This window comes from Talpa occidentalis, unplaced genomic scaffold, assembly GCF_014898055.3.
Source record: "Talpa occidentalis isolate TD23 unplaced genomic scaffold, MPIMG_talOcc4v2.1 talOcc4.3, whole genome shotgun sequence".
Lineage (NCBI taxonomy): Eukaryota > Metazoa > Chordata > Mammalia > Eulipotyphla > Talpidae > Talpa > Talpa occidentalis.
The window spans coordinates 85,025,550-85,048,296 of record NW_023603184.1 but is presented as its reverse complement, the minus strand read 5'-3'; positions in this window follow the sequence as shown (position 1 = coordinate 85,048,296).

Sequence of the window (22,747 nt, the reverse complement as noted above, 5' to 3'; positions counted from 1 at the left end):
ATTTTTATCCCTCCCTTAGAAAGGATACTGCTATTTATTTCTGTTCCCTTTCCCTGATGTAGAGGATTTCCACCAATATCATAAGGTGTCAGTTTCCCTGTGCAGATTAAGTATTTCATACTGTAGTGGAGAGAGAGGAAATGGATTTGGGTATTTTGGGCAGTGGCTGCTATTCCTTTTCTTAGTCAGCACCATAAAAAAAAAATGTTTCTTAGGAGTCTTCCAAATCTTCCCTATGAGCACAGACTGCAAGAATGCGCAAACAACTCTACGTCGGCCCCACCCAGGGGCTTTATGCTCTCACGCAAGCCCACAGTAACTTTCTAGCAAATTTGGAAAATATTTTATCTGTATCTTCTTACCATTTTACTTGGAGTATTGCAGATTCTGCCACAGGTAAATAAATTCTCAGGTGTTCTTTATCCCTTCAGGCATCTGCTTCCCTCCACATCTGAGGTTTCTTGATTGCCCTGAGATCTGAGTACTCTAATGAATCCAATTTTTTCTTGTTGGAAGTGTGGGGATGATGTTCTTTACCACTGTCTACATCCCCAAGTTGAGCCAGATGTTTTTTAATAGGTAATTTTGCCACAATATTGAAGGTATTAGATGAAAGTTTATTCTATGAAGTAGGTATTATTACTATACCTTAATTAAAATGGAAGTCTGTTGAATGCATTAAATGAGTCAGTAATTATAGGAACAATAAAAAAAAATCAAGACATATTTGGGGAATTGTTATATCAGTTTCACCAGAAAAAAAAAAAGTAAATCTATTTCAGTGAATAATTTCCTTCTTATTCCAACAAAAAAAGAAAAATATTCACAAAAATATTCACAAATATTCACCTTTCGTTGCATGCTCCCACCATCAATATGTGTCACCTATTTTTTATCTGTTTTCACTGTTGCTTCCTCTAAGCATTTCTTATTTCTTCCATTCTTCAGATCCTTGAACATTGTCTTCTCATGCTTATATCTTGAAACACTTTGCTTGTTATCCTTGATGATTCTCACATTAAGTATCAATCCAGACTTTGCCTCAAATCTTGTATATCAACTGCCTTTTTGGTGTCTCTCTGTATGTATGATAGATATCTCAAACAACAAAACCCAATTGAACATCACTTTAACCCACTGCAACAAATGTAGTCTCCCTACTGTTTCTCCAACTCACTAAAAGAAAACTTTATTTTTTAAATTTTTTTTTATTTATTTATGCATACAAGAATTGGGGTGTGGATGGGGGGAGAGCTTTCACCAAAGACAGAATGAGGAGCAGAACAGGCAGATCTACTGAAATATACTGCTGCATGATGTGGATTATCTCCCTGGCCGGGGATGGAACTCATGCTGCAATGACTGGTGATAGTTTGATAGCACTGAGTCTTTTACCCCTGTGCTGTCAGGGAGGCCCCAGAAAACTATTCTTTTCAATTCTTAGGTCCCAAAACCATGGAGTCACTTTCATTTCTTCTAAACGTCTACATTCAATCAATCAGTATGTTAATTTGCCTCTACCTTCAACATATATCTAGAATATAAGTCACTTCACTTCTCACCTTATATTTTATAATTGATTCTTGTGGCAAAGAATACCATCCAACACACAATAGAACCTTTTCCATTAATAGCAACTGACTTTTAGCAAGCTCTTAGCCTCCCTGCGTAAAACAATACTAACCAGGCTTACTTGTATTTTGTGAGGTCACAGAACTAAGTTCTGACCATTGGAATGTAAACATAAGTATTCTGAGAGATTTAAAGAAGTACACTTAAAGGAAGTGTGCCTTTCTTCTGTCCCTTCCTCTGGCAGGGATGTTCCTGTATTCACCCTTTGTGAGCCGGAATATGACTAGTATAAAATGGCTAGAATAAAACAATCTTCAGAACCAGACTGGTAGGATTGGAATTTTATTAAGGAAGCATTTTGGTTTCATACTAAAAAGTGTTTTTTAATCTATTGCACTCAATTAAGATGGATATGAAAAGGCCTTAAAACCTATCTCTTGCATCCTTATGACTCATTTTACTTTTTCTACTGTATTTCTACTAGATAGCACAATTAAAAGTAACTTTAGATCAAATTTGACCATGTAAAAAAAAAGGTGAATATTCCTTATTCTGTCAAGTAGAAAGAAAGTGGCATTTTTTTCTTAAATACCAGCAACTCTACTAGGGTCTTTTTTTTTTTTTTCTGGTTTTCAGGTTTAGGCCACACAACAATATGGTTTGGCAAAGTTATTATTCACATTGGATGAATGGAATAGGCAAACCTCAGATAGGTTCCCCAAAATGGTGCTGAAATAGCAGGGTTACGGTTGAACTTAGTGATTGAAAGTTCATACGCTGATTTAAATTTCAAAAAATAGTAAATTTAAAAAAAATAGTAGAGAACTCATTGGATGAGTTCTAATGTCACATGTGATTTTGTCCCATAGAAATGCAGTCGTAGTCACCTTATCAACATGCCATGACTATTGGTGATGTGGTCATAATAAGTGAGGAGGAGGACCTGGACCATAAAGGATGCTCAAGAGAAGTCTGGCAAGATGAAGGCAGAGTGAAGACTCTAAACATGCCTCCTCCAGAATTGCAGTAAAACAAAGACAAAAATGCTGCAGGAAAAATTGGATGACCATAGCACACACTAGGATCAACAGTTCAGTGGAAAGGAATAGAAAAACTTTAAGTGAACTTTGTTTAAAATGATAATAGGACAAGTCACAAAAGGGAGGGCCATAGCTGTGCAGAACCCGCCATATCTGCTGACACAGGCATACACCAATCCCAGGGACTCCTGATACCTAACTCTAAATTGGATAAAGGGGCGTGTAAGTTGGCACCCAGGATGGAGGGTGCACTGTTGAAGAGCTGCAGGGCTAGGGGTGCAGAGTGAGGATTATTGGATTGATACTGAGGCTTTCAATATAGAACACCTGGGTCCTGAATCAGCAGGGAAGAACAGGTCAAAGCACCTGGGTTTCCTGATAAAATAGGCTACTCCTAGAAGCCCAGGCTGATCTATTCAAAATAGATACCCCCCACCCCCACCCCTGCCTACACTAGGTCTAAAACCAAACAATGAGAAGCTTGAACAAACTTGACCTCAAATACCTGTCAATAACAGGAGCAAACATCCCAGGATAAGTCTCAGAGTTGGAAAATATAAGACTCCTGGCTTCTGACTCATTGTCAACTACAATCCAGCTCTGCATCTAGTATTTACAAATAGCCTAGAATTGAAGGGGACATGAGACTATAAGAGATGCTAAAGCCAAGTTTCTGGCCTAGAGAAGAGGATGGATCAATATGAATCCCTACCACACAACTCTTGGCACCCACAGCACAGTAGAAAGTTCGAATTAACAAGAGGTGCTCCTTTGGTAACCTAATGCCCTATTCCTCTTTTATACCTACTCCTTGCTGATACCAGTTATCAGATTACTTCAACAGGTGCAAAGACTACAGTCTGAAAAATGTATTCCTTTTACAACCAATAAAAAATTATAATGAGGAGAGAGAAGAATGTCTGACAAATGTCAGAGCAAAACACCCTAGCAGAACATGACAGAAGAGTTCAAGGTAACTGATCTAAGAATGGCCTGGAACTCTAAAAACACAACAAAGGATATAAAACAATAGGATAAAGATACGAGGCAGCTATAATTAGGAAAAAATGAAACTATGAAACATTATACCTGATCTAAAAAAATACAACTGAGGATTCCAAGAGCAGACAAACAGAAACAACGGAGAGAATTAATGAGTTTTAAATCACAATGCGGAGAATGCACATATAGAGCAATGCAGAGGATAAAAATGAAAAGGTGTAAGAACCCTTTGGAACAACGTAAAGAAAAATAACATCCATATCACAGGGGTTCCAGAAGGAGAAAGGAAGAGAAACACAGTGAATTTATTTTAAAAATCATCTCAATCAGAGAAACAAACCAGACATTGTGATTCAAGAGAACCAGAGTTCCAAAGAAAATAATGCCAGACACACACACCAAGATACATGACAATAAAGCTGTTGAAAATCAGGAGACAAAGGGTAACCTGTAAGAGGACACTAACCAGACAGTGGACTTATCAGTAGAAACATTAAAGGCACAAAAGAACTTATTTTAATTATTTTAGAGGATAAAAGAATTAAAAGTTTAAAAGAAAAGGAATTCTAAACCAGAATCCCTTATCAAGAAAGATTAATGTTCAAGGCAGAAAGAAGAGTGAAGAGTTTCAGTGAAAAGCAAACACTGAAAGAATTTATCAACATTTACTCACAAATAAAGGAATTCTAAAAAGATTAATATAAAGCAACAGAACAACAAATAGCAAGGCACAGAAACCCAAATCACTTAACATGTAGAAGGAGGAGAAAACTGATAATGTGGCTCTGCAGAACAATTCAGAGATGACACAGTCCAGTGGAGCACACAAATAGCACGTCATAGACTAACATCAATAGAACACGCGAGCAAAAATTAGTAGAAGTAACATATCAAACAATGGAAATGGAACTTAAAACATAACAGGAAACCCTCAGAAAATAAAGACAAGGCAAACCAAAAAATAAAACATCCAAACACCAAACTCGTAACAAAATGGAAATGAGCATTTATGTCCAATAACCACTAAGTAAAAATGGCCTGAACTCACCAGTCAATAGACTGGTGGATGAACACATTTTTTAAAACAAAGTCCAATTTCCTACTGAAAAATGCATTCCTATTACAACCAATAAAAAATTATAATGAGGAGAGAGAAGAATGTGTGACAAATGTCAGAGCAAAACACCCTAGCAGAACATGACAGAAGAGGTCAAGGTAACTGATCTAAGAATGGCCTGGAACTCTACAAACAACAAAGGATATAAAACAATAGGATAAAGATAAGAAACTCATCTTACCAACAAAGACAAGCATAGACTTAAAAGTTAGAGGCTGGAAGACAGTTAAATAAGAAAATAGTAGCTAAAACAAAAAGTAAACAGTGCCAAAGAAAAAAATCTCAGGACAAGTCCATTATATCTGATAAAATATTCAATAAAATATTAGCAAACAAATTCAACAGTGTTTCACAAGAGTTATACACCACAATTAAGTGGGATTTATCCTAGGGATACAGGGATGGTTTAATATACTCAAATGTAAAAAAATTAATATGAACAAAAGAGAAGATAAAAATCCTGATAGTATCAATAGATGCAGAGAAATATTTGATAAGATTCAGCATCATTTATGATGAAAACTCTAAATCAAATGGGAATAGAAATAACCTGCCTAGTGTAATAAAAGTCACATATCACAAACCAACATCCAATATAATATTTATAGAGAAAAACTGAAAAATTTCCCCTTAGTATTAGGAAGAAGAAAAGGATGCCTACTGTCACTTTTATTTAACTTAGTACTAAAGGTTTAAGCCAGCATTATTAGACAAACACTGGAAATAAAGGGAATCCAAGTTGGAAAAGAAGTGAAACTGTCACTATTTGCAGGTGATATACTATATATAGAAAATCTTAAAAACTCCATTAAAAAATTACGAAAACCATATATAAGTATGGCAAAGTTGCAGGCCACAAAATCAACATACAAAAACTTGATCATGGAAAACATTTTCAAAAACCAGTGGACATCAATGAATATCCTGAATGCTCTGAGGTTAAGAGGGAGAGAGCAGGAAAAGGGACAAGAGGATACAAGGAATGGTGGTGGGGAAAAAGTTATTACATTCTATAAAATAAAATATAGGACTGTAGAGAGGGGAAAAAAAAAAAAAACTGTGTGCATCTTAAAAAAAAAAAAAGATCAGGAAAGGCTAATTCCTGTCTTACTCTCTTCTCCCATTCCACCCCACCCTCAAGGAAGATTAGGAAAGAGCATTGTAAATTATAAAATAAATAAATAATTGAATTTTTAAATATGTGAATGTTTGAATATTTGAAATAAAGAGCAGTATATAAAGCATCCTCTAGAATTGGCCCCATCAGTACTCACTGTTTATAATTCATGTTTGATCTAAGTGTGTTTTCCTTTATTGGTTTGCACTGGAAACCTGAGTATCAAATAATCAAGGGCTATAAAACAATCCCCCAAATCACTGTAACTGTAGTTTTCAGTTAAAAATGCCTGATGCGTCTCACCTACTGGGAGAACCCCAGAGAAGCACCATTGTAACTTTCTGCTTGAAAGCACACCTCTAAGAGAGCCAGATCTTTTGTCTGTCTCAATCTTGAGCTATTAGCAAAGAACGGGACATTTCTGGGATTTCTGGGTAGAGTCTTTGTAGGAAGCTGCAAAGAGGCAGCCCATTTCTCCTATGACTTTAATTTGTGCACTCTTATGCATGGCCTTTCAAATTGCATGGAGCAACTTGTCTCATTTATAATAAAATTTGTTTTTGATTCAAATTTCATTAACCTGCCCAGACTTGTAAAGAAAGACAACAAAACCCAAGCTTCTGTTTTTACTTCCTACTATCTGTGTGGAATTTTCAAAAGAACTTTATATTTTTTTTTATGTTTTAATGATAGAGAGGAAAATTCCACTTGGCAGCACTTAGGATACAGGGACCATACTTGGGAAATATTCATTAACATTCAGTAATTTAAGATCGCTTAGTGCCTAATTATCAAAGTGAGTTTAATTACCATAGGCACCCATTCATTTAATTGGCTTGAAACATGAGAAGAAATTAAATGACACCAATGCCAATTTGGCCCTAAAATCTTCATTCCATATTTATCGCGTTTATAAGAAAAGTGTTTACAGTGATCACTGATAGTTCCTTATGCTGAGAACAAGCCTGCAAAAAACTACAATAGTCGGTCAACATCCTGCACCCTAATTGAGAATCAATTAAAATCAAAGGGTCTTACATCTTCCTAGCTCACATATTAGATGTTCTCTACATTCTCTTGCTATTTGAGGACAACAGGGTAACTGGGTTCATAACAAATCACACCAGTCTGTTATTCACCACAGGGAAATGTGAAGGCGGTAGAGAACAGACTGAGAATAAAAGATCCTCTGCAGTGTTATGATCTTTACTCTGCCTGGAAATAATGCTGTGTTGTTCCTTTGCTCTTTCCAAAGCCAGGGAGTTCTCTGACTGCCAGTTGTCCCGTGATGCTGATTTCACTGGCCAGAGATGCTGAGTAATTGGGCTCTTTCCCTCAAGGTCAGCCAAAGGTCAGAAGGGGAAGCATGTCCTGTTTACCCAAAGAGGACCTCTCATTCTGTCCCTTGGAATGTTCACTTAAATAGTTACCTACTTGGAAAGCCCTGTGTCCCCTGGCAAGGAGGATTCTGGTCAGTTTCTACTACCTCTGCTCATTTTCAGCTCTTAGACTATCAGTAAAATCTGTTTTTCAACAACAACTTTTAGAGGGCTGGGATTCACCTTTGAAAGAGCAGATAGGGGAAGCATCTTAGAAACTGTAGTAAAGATGATCTCAGTATGTAAAAAGAATATAGACAAGGCTTACAGCGAGGGTTAGCCTTCTTGAGTAGGTTCAAGGAACAGCTTGCTTCTTCTCACTACGCACTTAACTCTCTAAACCCATTTATTTCTCTTAAAGTTTCATGGAAATCGGTGTCCTTTGTGTACTTCTGATTTGTACTTGAGATTTGGGTAAATCTTTTTCCCCACTTTATTAATGCCCATCACAACTCCTAGTGGATGATTTAGTACCTAGAGAGCTATTGACAAAAAGGCTATTTTTTTTTTTTCACTAAGTACTTTTCTCAGCTTTAACAAAAAGCCAACTTGCTGAAAAGGTACCAGCCACTTAAATCAATAGAAAATCTGGGGATCATCTTCTTCCTCTTGCTTAATATGAGATCAGTGTCACAATTTCAATTTCCAAGACTTAACACTTACCACAGTAATTGCCTGCATGATTGTGGACTCGTGTTCATTCTGTCTCCTAGCTGGCAACCTGTTTGATTTATTGGGCATTGAAAGTCAATGGTGAGACTTACATTCCTTGTATCCCACTTTCAAAATCTTGGCAGATCTGATTTTCAAAGTGGTCTGAAGGAATGAGAATAGGGTGGCTGAGACTGCCTGACTCTCCAGCATGAATCTTGTTTAAGTCTTAACCACAAATTATTTAGCATGCAGTATGTTGCCAAAGGATGCAGTTAAGACTTCTCATTATTGTTCAGGAAAGTAAGCCTCAGTCCACCTCTGTTTTTAAGTGGAAGCCCAATGAAGTAATTTGTTTGGGTTTACAGGTCCCATGCGTTCACCCATACATCTCATTTTGATGCAAGAACAGCTTGGGATTGTGCTTTAGCAGAAAATTTTTAAAGAATGGTAAAAATTATATAACAGTTTGAATGAAGTGTTATATAATCTAGTGCTAAACTACTTGAGTAATACAAAAAAAGAAAGGAAAAAAGGATGATCAAGAGGCCATGGCCAAATTCAAGCCACTCTACTCAAGAGCTTATTTGTATAATAGAGCCAATTTCTGTCCTAATGCAAGCCTGCTACATCCGGATACCCAATTTATTCTTATTGATCTTCATCTTCAATTTTAAAAGCATCTCTTAAAAGGCTGCTTGCACAGCCAAGAAAATAACATCTAAAACAGTACCTTTGAACAGCAGTATTAGGTCAGGTTGACTAATGTCTCAGGCTGATCACGTTACTGAGTACCAAATGCAACTCTATTTTCTGAATTCCACAGTATTAGCACTGGCAGCTATATTGTGAATCTTGGTAGAGAGAGATGAGAAAGAGGAAGAGAGGGAGGGGAGGGATGAATGGGAGGCGGGAAGGAGAGAGCAAGAGAGAGGGACAGAGAGAGACAGAGAGACAGAGAGAGAGAGAGAGAACAAAGACTCAGAGGCCCAAAGGGCTGTCTGTCTGCAGCAGGGTAGAACAGTAAGCAAATTCACTAATTACACCTTTCTACTTCAAATGAACAAGCTAATTATCTGTTTACCTACGAGCCAATTGTGCCCCAGGCTACAGACAATAATAAACATCAACAAAATCAACGTTTGCCATAGCTGGAGTTGTGTTTAAATTTCAAATTTACACCAATCTACCACAAACCAAAGTTTAGGCAATATATTTATGTGAAATGCCAAAATAAAAAGCACAGTCACTGGTATATAACCTTAGAAGTAATTGATAATGAAAAAATGTGCCCTCCCCCCCAAGTCTAGTGATGTCTATGGATCTATTTGAGGTTTTCTGTTCTCACTTATGAGTCCCCATTAACACAGCATATGTATAAAAGTGTGTGTGTGTGTATATATATATATACATATATATATAGCTTTAATGTCCTGTTTACAGTAAATTGTCACATATCCATGTATATGCAATAATAATTGTGAATATTGACTATATATGAAGTGCTTGTAATGTGTATGCTATACATGAATAATTAGGGAACAATCAAAAGAATTGATTTGTTCTGTTTGGTATGCCACTGACCTTTTAAATTTTTAGTATCTTCCCTTGTTCCTAAATTAGTCCTCAGGCAGGATCACAACTTTCACTTAGTGTCCTTAGTTCAGTGTAGGTGATAGGAAGATTTTTATGTAAAAAATTAGAATATCCAGTACATAATAACAATAACTCATTTGTGATTTAACATAATATTTTCCCCCTTCTTTCCCCTGTCTGCTAACTCCAAGTGGGAAAGGGGCACTACCCACGTCTCTCTTCTCCCCCTTGCTCCTGTCCTTTCCTCTGCACCCTCTCTATGGTGGCTAATGTTATATGTCAACTCAACTAGGCCATGGTACCCAGATATTTGGTCAAATGTTTTTCTAGATGTTTCTGTGAATGTATGTTTTAAATGGCATTAAAATTTAGATGAGTGCACCTTGAATAAAGTAGAATGCTCTCTGTTATGTAGTGGACCTCATCCAATCTATGGAATGAAGGAATTAATAAACTAAAGACTGACCTCCCCAAGCAAGAAGGAATTCTACTACAGACTGTTGTCAGACTTCCTCTGACTGCAACTCTTTCCTGGGTCTCCAGAGTGCAGATCAGTTCTGCAAGATTGTACTTGCCAGGTTCCTCAATGGTGTGAGCCAATTCTTTAAAGTAAATTTCAATAGATAGATGATAGATGGATGTAGATAGACAAATAGATAGAGGTATAGATTTCCATACCTGTATTTACAGGCACACAATATGCTCTATGGTTTGTTTCTCTAGAGAACTCTGACTAATATGACCAATGGCCTTACTAGCTAATTTCTCACCCTTTGAGGTCAAAACTATAGCATAGGGAGGAGTAAGAGATGAAGGGAAAGAAAAGAGATGAGGGACTAAGAAATGCCTTACTCATGAGGAATCCTCTGTGCCTAGGATTGTCAAAATGTCAAAATAGTTGGCATTTCTCCCTGGAATGCTTCTTTGATTCTTCTTCAGTCTCATTGCAGAGACTTGATGGACCCCTCCTCTTGCAGTTAACTCAAACCAACTTATGCATCTCTGAATTGGTGGTTGCATGTGATTCCTTTTACTGTCTCTGACATATTGATGTTTTTCTGCAACTTTAGCTGAAGGGGCCCTCATTCCCTCTCAAGCAATTCTATCTGAAAGTCCTAGTACTAGGTAACTTCTACTCTCTCGAGAAGTCCACATCTGTTCCACAGGAGTGCTACAGTATACCCTTTTCTTACAAATACAGCTCTGCAGCTGCCCCTAACCCAGTAGCATGGTCCTTCCTTCACTGCCCAGGCTCTGTTAAGCCCTGTGATCCCTGGGGTGTGAGTCATGTCCTCTTCCACACTGTTCTCTCTCCCATGGCAAGGCAACCCAAGGTTTCAAAGTGGGGTCACTGAAGCACATTCTTACTTCAAATTTTTAGAACACTTGAGTAAAAGATAATAAGACCACATACTCCAACTATCCACCCCAAAAGTAATTGTAGGCACTCAAAACAACTATGGCTGTCTTGAAAGAAATCTCTCCATTAATGGTTAATACCTTGCTCTTCCCTTTACATTTGATAGTTTCAAAGAGACTGGGAGTTTTGGAGTTGGGAAGTCAATTCATTGCCTTTTTCTTTGCAATTTCTGAATTCAGCTCCACAGTCGACTTGATATTTATATCTATCACTCAGACACGTCAATGAAAATAGACATGGAGTGTCACACTTGAATTTCTTGCTGTATACTGTTTTAAGCACTGAACAGGAATTGTCTGGTTTCATTCCTGTAACAAACCCACAAAGGAGGTACTTTATTATTCCCATTTCACATATGATGAAACTAAGCCAGGCATATGAAACTAAGCCAGTTGCAGACACAGGAGGTCTGATTTTGATTCAAAATCCTAAACATTGCAATATAATGCCAGTCACTGAGTATTTATTTGAAACTATGCCAAAATGCAAAAGTATGTCCTGATTGATGTGCTTTCAATGTAACTTCTTTTCAAAAGAACAGAGACACATATTTCTTACTTTTTCGGGTACTGGGCACTGCCTGTAAGAATCTGTTTTGTACCTACTAAGAAATCAGGCTGTGATGATTTGGAAGACAATGAAAGAAATATAAATGAGATATTGAAGTGCACTGTGGATTGGAAGAGGAAGACATGCTTTTACTTGGATCATTTCCATTTAAATTCCCCTATTAAAGTAACCTCGTCTATGAAAGGGGGGATGTGTGGGGAGATGACATAAGATGTCAGGTTATGTTGACTGATTCCAAGGAATTGGGAACATTCCTTTCCCCCAAAGACATATTCTCCACCAGTTTTTGCAAGATTAATATACCACACTAGAGATATTCTTTACTCTAAGCTCTCTTGGCTTGAGACTGTGTTGTACTTTAAAGTATAATGCCTCTGGGGAAATTAACTATTTTACTTTTTTCTGTGTTATTCATTAGCTTCATTACAGGAAGCAAGTGAGGAGGAGAAAAAGGAGGAAACCTCATAATAAGTACAGAGGCAAGAATGCTTTCACCAAAATTGACCCATGTCGAAGACCAAATTTGCCCAGTGGATATTTTTATGAATGTATATAGATCAGTTGTTTCTGAGCAAATGGTTGTGGACCACTGAATGGGGAGTGCTGTAGGGAATCGCAAAGGATGCTCTAGGCGTTGTTATTGGTCAAATAAATAATACTCAGCCTGATTTGTGGCAGGGAGGAAGAACTGGAAAGTTACAAATTGACTGAAATTTGGCAATGTTGCTCTGGGAGAGCAGGGAGAAATATGCTCTTGGGCTTTTTAGATTAATCATAGCAGCCAGAATAGTAACAGAGAAGACATCATAATTTCTCCATGTAATGAAATAATAGATTTTCCTTTTATCCATGATTCCAAAGACAGGATATCTAGAAATCCAGCTTACTGAGATGGTGGAGGTAGAAAGTGAGGGGGGGAAGGAAGAGGGGAGTTGAAGAGGGCTGTTAGTGTTAGGAGAAATTCCTGGTTCAAAGATAGCAGATTCCAGCTAGTAGTGGTCAGGTTAGATCCTGAAAAAGAGAAAGAGAGAGAAAGAGGAGAAATAACATTTGGGGAGGAATATGGACAAATGTCAAGAACAGCAGCGCTTCCTTTGCTGTGGTGTGATTGTACCTTTCTGTTACCCACAAATCTTGAATGAAGTTGTATGTACAACAGTAGTGTTTTAGCATGCATACATGTGGGGATGACAAGATAGCTGCTGTGAAGGCTAGGTGGGGAGAGGAGGGTAGAGTTAGAGGAAACTTCCAAGGAAACTTCTCAGGAATCTTCAGGGATAGGGAAGGAAAGGCAGCCAGATACACTACAGAGACCTAAGATGGGTCCTAGGAATTTCTTTTGCCTATTAAAGGACAAGATGGCATGGAAACATTCAGATGGCTTGTTGACCTCTATTTTTCAAATATATGCAAATGCAATTGTCCTTACTACTAATAATATAATTCTGAAGTTATAGGCGTTTTGATCATTTTAAGAATCATGGATACTTCAATCACGTAGTAGATGTCAACAATTATTAACATAAAAATACACTTGAAAAGGATGGAAAAGTTTTCAAAATCTCCTTCAAAGTTTCTGTTACACCTACAGGAAGTCTACATGAAATGAACTGGATTTAAAATCAATGGATAGGTATGGTTTTCACACGAATGTGATGATGTCTTCCATGCTATCTTGCGGTAAACATGTTTCTTCTCAGTACATATGCTTTGAGAACCATTGTATTTCACTGCCCCTCCCCCAAGGAAGTTCAGCTTCACATTAACAAAAACTAAGTCAGAGACAAAAAAATACATTAATCCACTTCCTTGTTTTTGATTGTTCCCTTTTTAATTTTAATACACATATTTTCTTACATAAATATTGCATTTAACTACAATTGTCATTTATTAACTTTCCCCCTCAATTACAACTATCCCGTCAAGGTCAGGGTCCCCAAGGAAGCCGTTGAGGGAACATACACAGCACACATGTGCTGAATTATTCTGCAGGCTGAGAAATTAACTAAAAATGAGTAATATGCTCTCAATTTAAACCTGGCAGGGGGGAATTGTACTTTCATCCCCAAATTGGAATCAGATTTCTTCCACTGGGGCTCCTCCAGCTTTTGGCATAGACTATTAACAAGGCAAGCTTGGTTCCTCACGGTATAATAATAGTGCTGGTTCAAGTTATAATTCCATGTGGTTCAGTGGGGAAGGCAGAGATGAAGATAAAGCTAATAGGAGAATCCTGGATTTTGCTTTTATCACCAAACAAATGAGCAGCAACAGAACCTTAAATAAAGCCAGTACAATCAGTTCTTAATGCTCAATTTTCACAATTAGCACACTCCCTAAGCATCTATAATTATTCTTAGACACTTGGTAGGCATATTTCATTTCTCAAGAAGAAAATCCTTTTGGTGTGATTAAAGGTATATTTAATTAATTATAATTGTGAGTGACCCTTGATTTTTTGATTCTTTGTTCCAAGATACGATTCTCCATTTCTCTGGCCTTCCACTGTGTTATTACTTGAGAGAAATGAGAGAGTTTAAATAGTGAAAGGAATATGGAATTTATCAGTGATCATGTCATTTAATATCTTTTGCAAGTATGTCAGTAAATTTTATTTTTTTTAAAGATTTATTTATTTATGCATACAAGAACTGGGGTACAGGCCAGAGATGCGGGGGTGAAAAGATTCACCAGAGACAGAGTGGGGAACAGAACAGGCAGATTGACTGAAATACACTGCTGAGGGGAGCAGCAGGTGAGTCAGTATGTGGGTAGCTCCCTGGCCAGGGATGGAACTCATGCTGCAGTGGCTGCAAATAACTTCATAGGTTGTGTCTTAACCCCTTGCTCCACCAGGGAGGTCTACGTCAGTAAATTTTAAAAGTATATTTTCCTTAAGTAGAATTTGAAGCTCCTTGAGAGAAGGTTAAATGTTGCTTGTTTTCTATTCATCTATAACAGTAATATTTCAGTAATTCCCAGTTTTGACTGCAGACTGACAAACCTGGAGAGCCCTAAATCCTATTAATGTTCAGTCCCCAGTACAGACCAATTAATTTGAATTAGTATCTCTCTGGATGAGTTGCTGACATGGGTGGTTTGTAAAATCCCAGGTGACTAATGTGCAGGCAGGTTGAAGAAGTAGCAGATTCTAGCTCACTGCCTTATCTAGATTAGGTACCATTTACTGTTTTAAGAATCAGCAAAACTTCGTAGATATGACACAGTTTCCCTATAAATCTCACTAACTATTTCATGGTTAACTAATTAAAAGTTGTTGTTGAAAACAAGCAAACAAGAAAAACCACTAAATTCTTTGCCTGTCTATGTCATTCCTCTTGGAAAATGTCTCTGGGATTAAAATAAAATATTTAAATTAAAAAAAATATTTAAAAAAGATTAAAAAAAGAATCCCATGAGATGTTTGGATATATGCTATATTTTGTCACTTATGCCTTTAATATACTTTAAGAAAGAGGGACAAAATGAAAATGAAACTTTCTTTGAATAGGGTATTTCTTAAATAGAGTGGTCAAAATATGATTCCAATAATATTCTGTCATTATCAAAATTATCAAAATATAATTCAAAGGGATATTAGTTAAAAATAGTTGAAGCCAAATTTTAAATTATGCCTGATACACTTTTGCTTTGGCTTCATCATCTAAGATATGGGATTATAGAACCTCAAGGTGACTGTGACACAATATTCCTTCCAGTCTACAGTAGTTTTACTGTTATTCACCCAATGGACCTGGAATTTCTTATATGAATGAATGTTTCTGGGAAATAATAGAATCACATTGTAGCTTTTATTAAGCAATTACTAAGTACTCAACTTCTTGTTTAGTGCTTTATAAGATCCCATTAGACCTCACTGCAGTTCAGTGAAGAAAGTACAATTATACTCATTTTACAGATTTGAAAACTGAGATTTATTAGTTTCAAGTCTCCCAGCAATTTCATGCAAATATTTTCTTCCAATCTGAAAATACTTAAATAATTTTTGCAGGCATTGCTCTAAAAATTCCTACTTATTTGGGTCCTATTTATTTCCTCTGGTATTTTAATATCAGATGCAACTTCCTTTGCAAGGAGATGTTCTGTGGAAACACTGAGAAAGGGATATGAATATTGCCTCATCTACCACAGTAATGTCTCTCAGGCTGGATTGTAGCTCAAGATGACAACCATTGCCAGGAAAACCAGCCATGTTTCCTTTTAACTCCATCACTCTTACAACTGGATTAAATGCCTTATCTTGTTTACTGATAAAGTTATACATGTCCCATTCCAATATAAAATACAAGCTCTATATGCAAGGCTTCTTAATTTGTCACAAAGGCTGTATTAAATTTCCAACTCATTTTCTTCTTGTGCTTTAGATGGATGTATGGTAATGTTGGAAAATTTGTGTTAGAGATGAAGGAGTGTGCAGCTGTCACATGGAGATAACTCTCAGGGTGGGCTAGGGGTTGGGGGAAGGAGGTGATCTGAATGCAGTTTGAATACACCCACCAAGGGGCCAGACTATCTTAGAGAGTGAATTCTCCAGACCCAGCACTGTATGCATCGCACTAGACAATAAACATATACCTCTGCCACCACATGTTCTTTTCTCTACAATACCATCTTTGACTTGTCCCTGTCCCTTGGATTCTAAATAATCTTCACAAAGTTTTATTATTCTGCAAAATTGGTAATTCATTAGCCTGTGTCTTAGATAGAATGTGTATAAGAGAATTAACAAGAAAAGGAACAAAAATATATTCACCTTGATATTTACCAGGATCTTAGAGTTTCCTTTTTAACTTATATTTTATTTTAGCTACTTTAACAATGCTTTGAAGAGATGCAAACATTTACTTTTTAGTGCCCAAATTGAAAGTATCAGTACCGAGAATGGCCACAGTTTTTGAGGTTATCATGAACAATAGCTCGCTTAAGTTTGCAAAAGCTTTGAGGACAGAAAGGAGGATAAAATGGTGATATTTGTTCAGTCTTTTCATATAGCCTCTGTTGAAAGCACACAAGGGCTTGAGGGATTTCTTGGCAGAAGCAAATGGTCGATTTATTGGCATGTAGGGCAACAATACAGAACAGTCTGGGTCCACTAGCTTTCTCCAGCATGAAGTCCTAACAGAAAATATGATTACATCTATTTATCTGAAATGGTTTCATAAGTGATTCATTGCTTTGCGTTTGTAAAGAACTGTAGCTTGGTTGGCAGGGTGTAAGTATTTAGTGGGGGATGGAATTTCAACCACATGGAAGATAAACAGAGAACTTTGCTAAGCATTATAAACCATCATAAGTAATATTAATTTTGTTTCTTGATTGTGCCATGGGTACAAGCATTTCAGGAGACAAATGTCCTTAGATGTACTGTAACTAGTTTAAACCATGTCTGTTGTCTGCATCTCCCTCTCCCCTTCTAGCTGGCTGGCTCTCAGCCCAGGTCTTGACAGAGTTTGAGACATTTGCATCAAATCAGTTCAGTACTACCAAGTCTTATCATATGTATGATATGTCAGTAAGTCTACTTACAAAAAAGTTCCATTAAAAGTCACTGAATTTGGATGCAGAAAATCTAGTTTCCATTTCTGGTCTTGTCATTTCCCTAACCTGTGACTTTGGACAAGTTCCTTAACTTCTCTGAACCTTAATAATCTCACAAGTAAGAAAGAAGGAATAAGGTCTCACCAAGCTTTGGTGAGATTCAAATGAGACAATGAGAAAAGACCTTTGGAAGTGGCAGTGCTGCTTGCGAGCTGGCTTTGCTCTTCACACCTTCATCCAACTCCTTCCATCCAATCTCAGCCACCACTTTGCAGTCTCAGGGGAGCTGGTTTATAGCAAAGCTAAATGCCACATTCTCCACATAGCCAGGCCTCAAGGCACCAATTAGGATTTGTTGAGCTTTTTCAACATATTCCCCTCATTTTCCAGAATCTTGGATTTCAGTAAAAATGTCTTGACTAAGAGTTTAGCTTACAATCTGGAAAACAGAATAGGAAAGATAATATGAAAGAACCATGCAAAACATACACATTTCTTTAAGGTGCATTAGAACGTTTCATGCTTCTATGGATTCCCCCCTCTTTTGTATCCCCTACCCTTTTTCAAAATAAAAATTACATCTTAAAAAATATTTAAAATCCTCATATAGGAAAATTAATGAAGAATGGTATAAAAAATAAAAATATAAGCTTTCATGAAACCTCTATGCTACTTAAAAAAAAAATTACCAACATGTTTAAAGCCCACCTCCTACCATATTTCTTCCCACTTTTAGCCACTTACTTATCCACTTAGAGTTAAGCAATATCCTACAGGCTACAGTAATCACCTCTTTGCTCTGTTCTATAGTTTTATCATCTAACTGTGCATCTCCACAAATTACAATTTAGGTATAAGGAGTGTTGTCAGGATTTTCTATAAATGGAATCATACTATGTGTGTATATATATATATATATATATATATATATATATATATTCTTCTTGTCTTCCTTTTTCCTTTTTTTTTTTTGGTTTAGTATTATATTTGAAAAAGTCATTCAGTTTATTGCATGTATCAATAGTCGTTATCCATGCTTAGTCACTGTTAGGGAGCATTTAGACTTTTGCTTTGACCTTAAGGTAGACAGGAAATATTCCAGAATTTTATTTCAGTGCCTTCTTTTTCCGGCAAAGCTTTGGGATATGGTCTAAATTAAATATTATTTGTGATCTGGGTGGGATGACAGAATTGGTCTGGGTATTTAGTTTCCTAGACCTGCCGAAGCAAATTACACAGACTTGGTGGCAGAAAACAACGGAAATTCATTCTTTCACAGGTCTGGAGGCCAAATCGGCATATCAGCAGGGTAAAGCTCCCGTAAAGATTCCAGAAGAGATTCTTTCCTTGCTCTTTCTGGCTGCTGCTTTCTCCTGGCAACCCATGGCTTTCCTTGGCTTGTAGCTGCATCCCTCCAATCTCTGCCTCTGTTTTAACTTGCTGCGTTCTAGGCCTCTGTGCCTGCTCTCCTCTTAGCGGTCATTGACCGTGGGGCTCACTCTAAACTCTAGAGATTCTGTTTCCAAATAGGTCACATTCCCAAGTATTGGGGATAAAGAACATCAACATATCTCTTTGGAGGACACAGTTCAAAACCACTATGGCCTTCAATGAGGGGAGGTAAAGAGAGGGGAAGAGAAAAATTATTAGTTTGTGGAACAATTACCACACATACTATATAATTTTTGCTTGCTTGAGATGTTAACATTTCCCACAGGAGAGCAGTTAAAGAGCTGCCTACTCAAAATAACACACCTGCTTTAAAAAAAAAAATCATCCTTTGATCCTATTAGGTAGTTTTTACAGACAGTCTAATAGCTGAAAGAAATAGGTCAGGGTCCCAGGAGGTCACCTGTGTGCGTTATACCATTTATGTGTTCTATTTTGCACCTGAGTCCTCTACTGAAGCTTACCTTACAGATAATGGGGGTGGGGGGAAACTCACAAGTTACTCAAAAAGAAGCCATTTTTTCAAGAGACACTCTGATTTTGTGTAAATTGAATTCCTAGTTTTAGTGCATTCAAAAAAAATTTAAGTTTTTAAAGGTGAAATCTCATCTTGTCTACATAAGGCTTTTGTTTCACTTAAGCCCTTGTCTGCATTCTTTCATGTTTTGGCAGCATAGATCTTATTGTTAGCGAGATCAGCATTCCTCAGTGGCAGAAACTGAACCCAACACTTTACTGATCAAACCTAACCCTGCCCTTCTACCACCACCACTGCCTTTCATGATACTTTTAGAGAGAGAATTCTTACTGTGGGTGCCATTAATGCATCTGGAGCACCCTGTCAAAATTCAAAGGTCTCAAGTTGAGAGCAGGGATAGATAGGAGGAAGCATTAAACAATTTTCAGACATCAATTCTTTAGGCATTAGGTTAACAGATAGTATCTCAATATTTACCTGTCAGCATTCTAAGATATTCACCCCAGAGTTCATAGTTTTGCTGGGGAAAGTGTCAAGGGTGGGAGTTAAGGAAGCCTTGGATCAGAGGATACAACTTAATCAAATAGCATCTTCTCACAGGAAGAGGGAGGGTAAGTTGCCATCTCTTACAATTAGGACCTAAGGTATCTTTCTACTGATTATCTTTCTTTCTGATATTTATCAGTGAGTTCCAAATTTCAGTTCCCACAGGACTCCAACTCTAGGATTTTTTTTCTCAATTCTAGGTAACTTATCTCCAAAGCAAGAAGCAAGTGACCCTTAAAACAGTAATTTTGCACAGTGTAATTTATGTACAATAATCTTCATGAATTTAATAAATTTAATAAACAATTTCTTTAGTTTTGACATGTCTACACACCCCAAAAAATCACTAAAATAGAGATAGGGAACATTTTTATCATACCCTGCATCCCAAAATTTCCTCTCACCACTTTAAAAATCCCTTCTACCTCCTATCTTGGCATCAGCCAGCCATTGGTTTACTTTCTGTCACTATGCATTAGTTTTCATTTTCTAAATTTTGTAAAAATGAAAAAATGGTATGCCCTTTTGTTTCTTTAAATCATTTAGAGGTTCATCTATATTGCCACATAAATCAGTAGTTTGATATTTTTAATTGCAATGTCATATTTCTTTGTCTGGGCAGAGTACAGTTTGTACATTCATCTGCTACATGAATATTTGGGTCACCACTCCCTGCTCTCTCCAGTTTTAAATATTACGCACCATGCTGCAATAACACATGTACAGGTCTTTGTGTGGCTATCTCTTCATTTCATTTTGACAAATATCTAGGAGTAGTATAGCTGGATTTTATAGTATATATGGGCTTAATGTCATAAGAAACTCCTGAACATTTTTCCAAATTGATTTTATCACTGTTTATTCCCAATGAAACAGCATGGAAATTCCAGTTGCTTCATATTCTCACTGACATTTCATTTTATTAATCCCTTAATTTTAAGTTATTACAATAAACGCCCAGTGGTATACATTACAATTTTAATTTTTGTTTCCCTGATGTCTTACAATGATGAACACATTTTCATATGTTTATTGCCTGTCATATATTCTTTTCTGAAGTATCTTTTCAAACCTTTTGCTCACTTTTTAATGTAGATTATTTGTCTTACTAAGTTGTGATATATCTTTAGGTCTTCTAAATAAAGTCCCGTTGCAAATCTATGTATTATAAATTTTCTCTCCCATTTTGTGGAGAGGTTATTGCATATACCTGTGTCTCTCTCTCTCCCCTGTATATTTGTATCTTTATTTTATAGCAAAAGAATTATGCCAAATATACGGTACCATGCTTTGTTTTCTTCACTTATATTTTATATTTCCATATAATTTTATACAAATCTAATTCTTTGAAATGACCTAGCAATGCTTTCTTATAGCATCCCATAACTTATCCCTGTTAAAGGAGTCTGATTGTATCCAGTTCTAATCCTTTAAAACAATGTCACAATGAACATCCATATGCTTGAAAATATAGTCATACATACCACATACACACACAAATATTTATATGAAATTATTTCATGTATATCCAGGGAAGTTTTTAGCACTTAACTTTTTATTTGGATGTTTATATATTGGGTAAAAATACAGTAGTTATTGGATTAAAAAGTATATGTGTTTTGGGGTACCTCCCTGGTGGCCTACAGGTTACGTCTCAGTGCTATCAACACTGTGGCCTGAGTTTTATCCCCAGTCAGGGAGCTAACCCATATGGCACAGCAGACCTTTCCTATCTTGCCTGCTGCTCCTCTTAGCAGTATATTTCAGTAGATCTACCTGTTCTGTTCCCCATTCTGTCTCTGGTGAATCTTCTTACCCCCCCCCCTCAACACCTCTGGTCTATACCCCTGTTCCTGTATGCATAAATAAATATAAACATTTTTTAAAGTATGCATGTTTTATATTTTGATAAGGATGGGCAAATTTTCCTACAGTAAAACTGTACAAATTATCTCATCTACAATGTGAGAGAATCTGCATTTCCCATCTCTTTAACAGTATGAAGTAACCACAAACTTTTAATTTTTTCTTTTTCTGAAAGGTGAGATATGCTATCTCATAAACATTTAATTTGCATTGTCGTTAATGAATGAAACTAAGCATTTTTTTGTATGCTCACTGGCTGAATTGTTTTCTATAAATGATATTTTCACAAGTTTTTTCCACTTTTTCCAACTGAGTTATAAAGTCTTGCTTCTTTTGGATTAATTTGAATGAACTATTTATAAATATAAAAGTACCACACTTTGTCGCCTATCAATATAGCAAATAAGACTTTCTTTTATCTTTGATGTGGTATTTTTGTACAGAGGTCTTAAATCATTTTGTTTTTTATCCTCTCATAACCATACTTCCAAGGAATGTCTTCATTTTTTTTCTTTAAAGTTATTTCTTATTATGTGGGTAGAAATTCTGCTTCCATTAAAAAAAATCTTATTATTCTTTTATCAGAGAAATGGGAAAAAGAGGGTGGAGTGTCCTGCTTAGATATAGAGCTGGGCTCAAGGATGCGTTTGCCTCCCGTGGTTGGATGAAGCACTGTTTATTTTATTACCTTTCTGGGCTTCCAAATTAATTTGGGACAATGGAAGCCTGAAATAAATATGAAGAATAAAAAGGATATGTTTGTTTTGCTTTCAAATTATTGGCATCTTATACATGGCATTAAATGCACTTTAAGATTCTGGATTCTGAATGCTTGACGCTTTTTATTTTGGGTATATATGTTCCAAAGCCCGTTAACACCCACTGGGATTTTTCCCCATGTAACCAGCTTTAGTTTGAGGCTTTTTATTTAGACATTTACCTTTTCCATTTAAAAGTTTGAAGAAGAGAACAGGTTTATCTTTTGAGCTCATTGGTTGACAAATACTAGGAGTACATCTCTAGAATCCCAGGCTGTGTGCTTCCTTTTAGCCATAATTGTGATGCAAGACTGCCAAAAATGTTTAAGATTTTAATGGCACTTCCGAGGCTGCTGATGTAAGATTCTAAGCAGATGACTTGAGGAAGACCCCATCATTATTTTCACAAGGTAGCAGAGAAATCCGTTGAATCCCAAGATTGCTTCTCAAGGTTTGGTCAGGGTCTCTACCCTGAATGGAGCCTTGGGAAGGGCTTTAGACAAACATCCTCTTTAGCTGGAGGAATCAGTCTGCAATCACAACCTTCTATTGCTCTGCAAATCTGCTCCTTCCTTGAGATGAGCAAGTCAATTAAATCATAATAGCTTCACTCTTCCTCCTACAAAT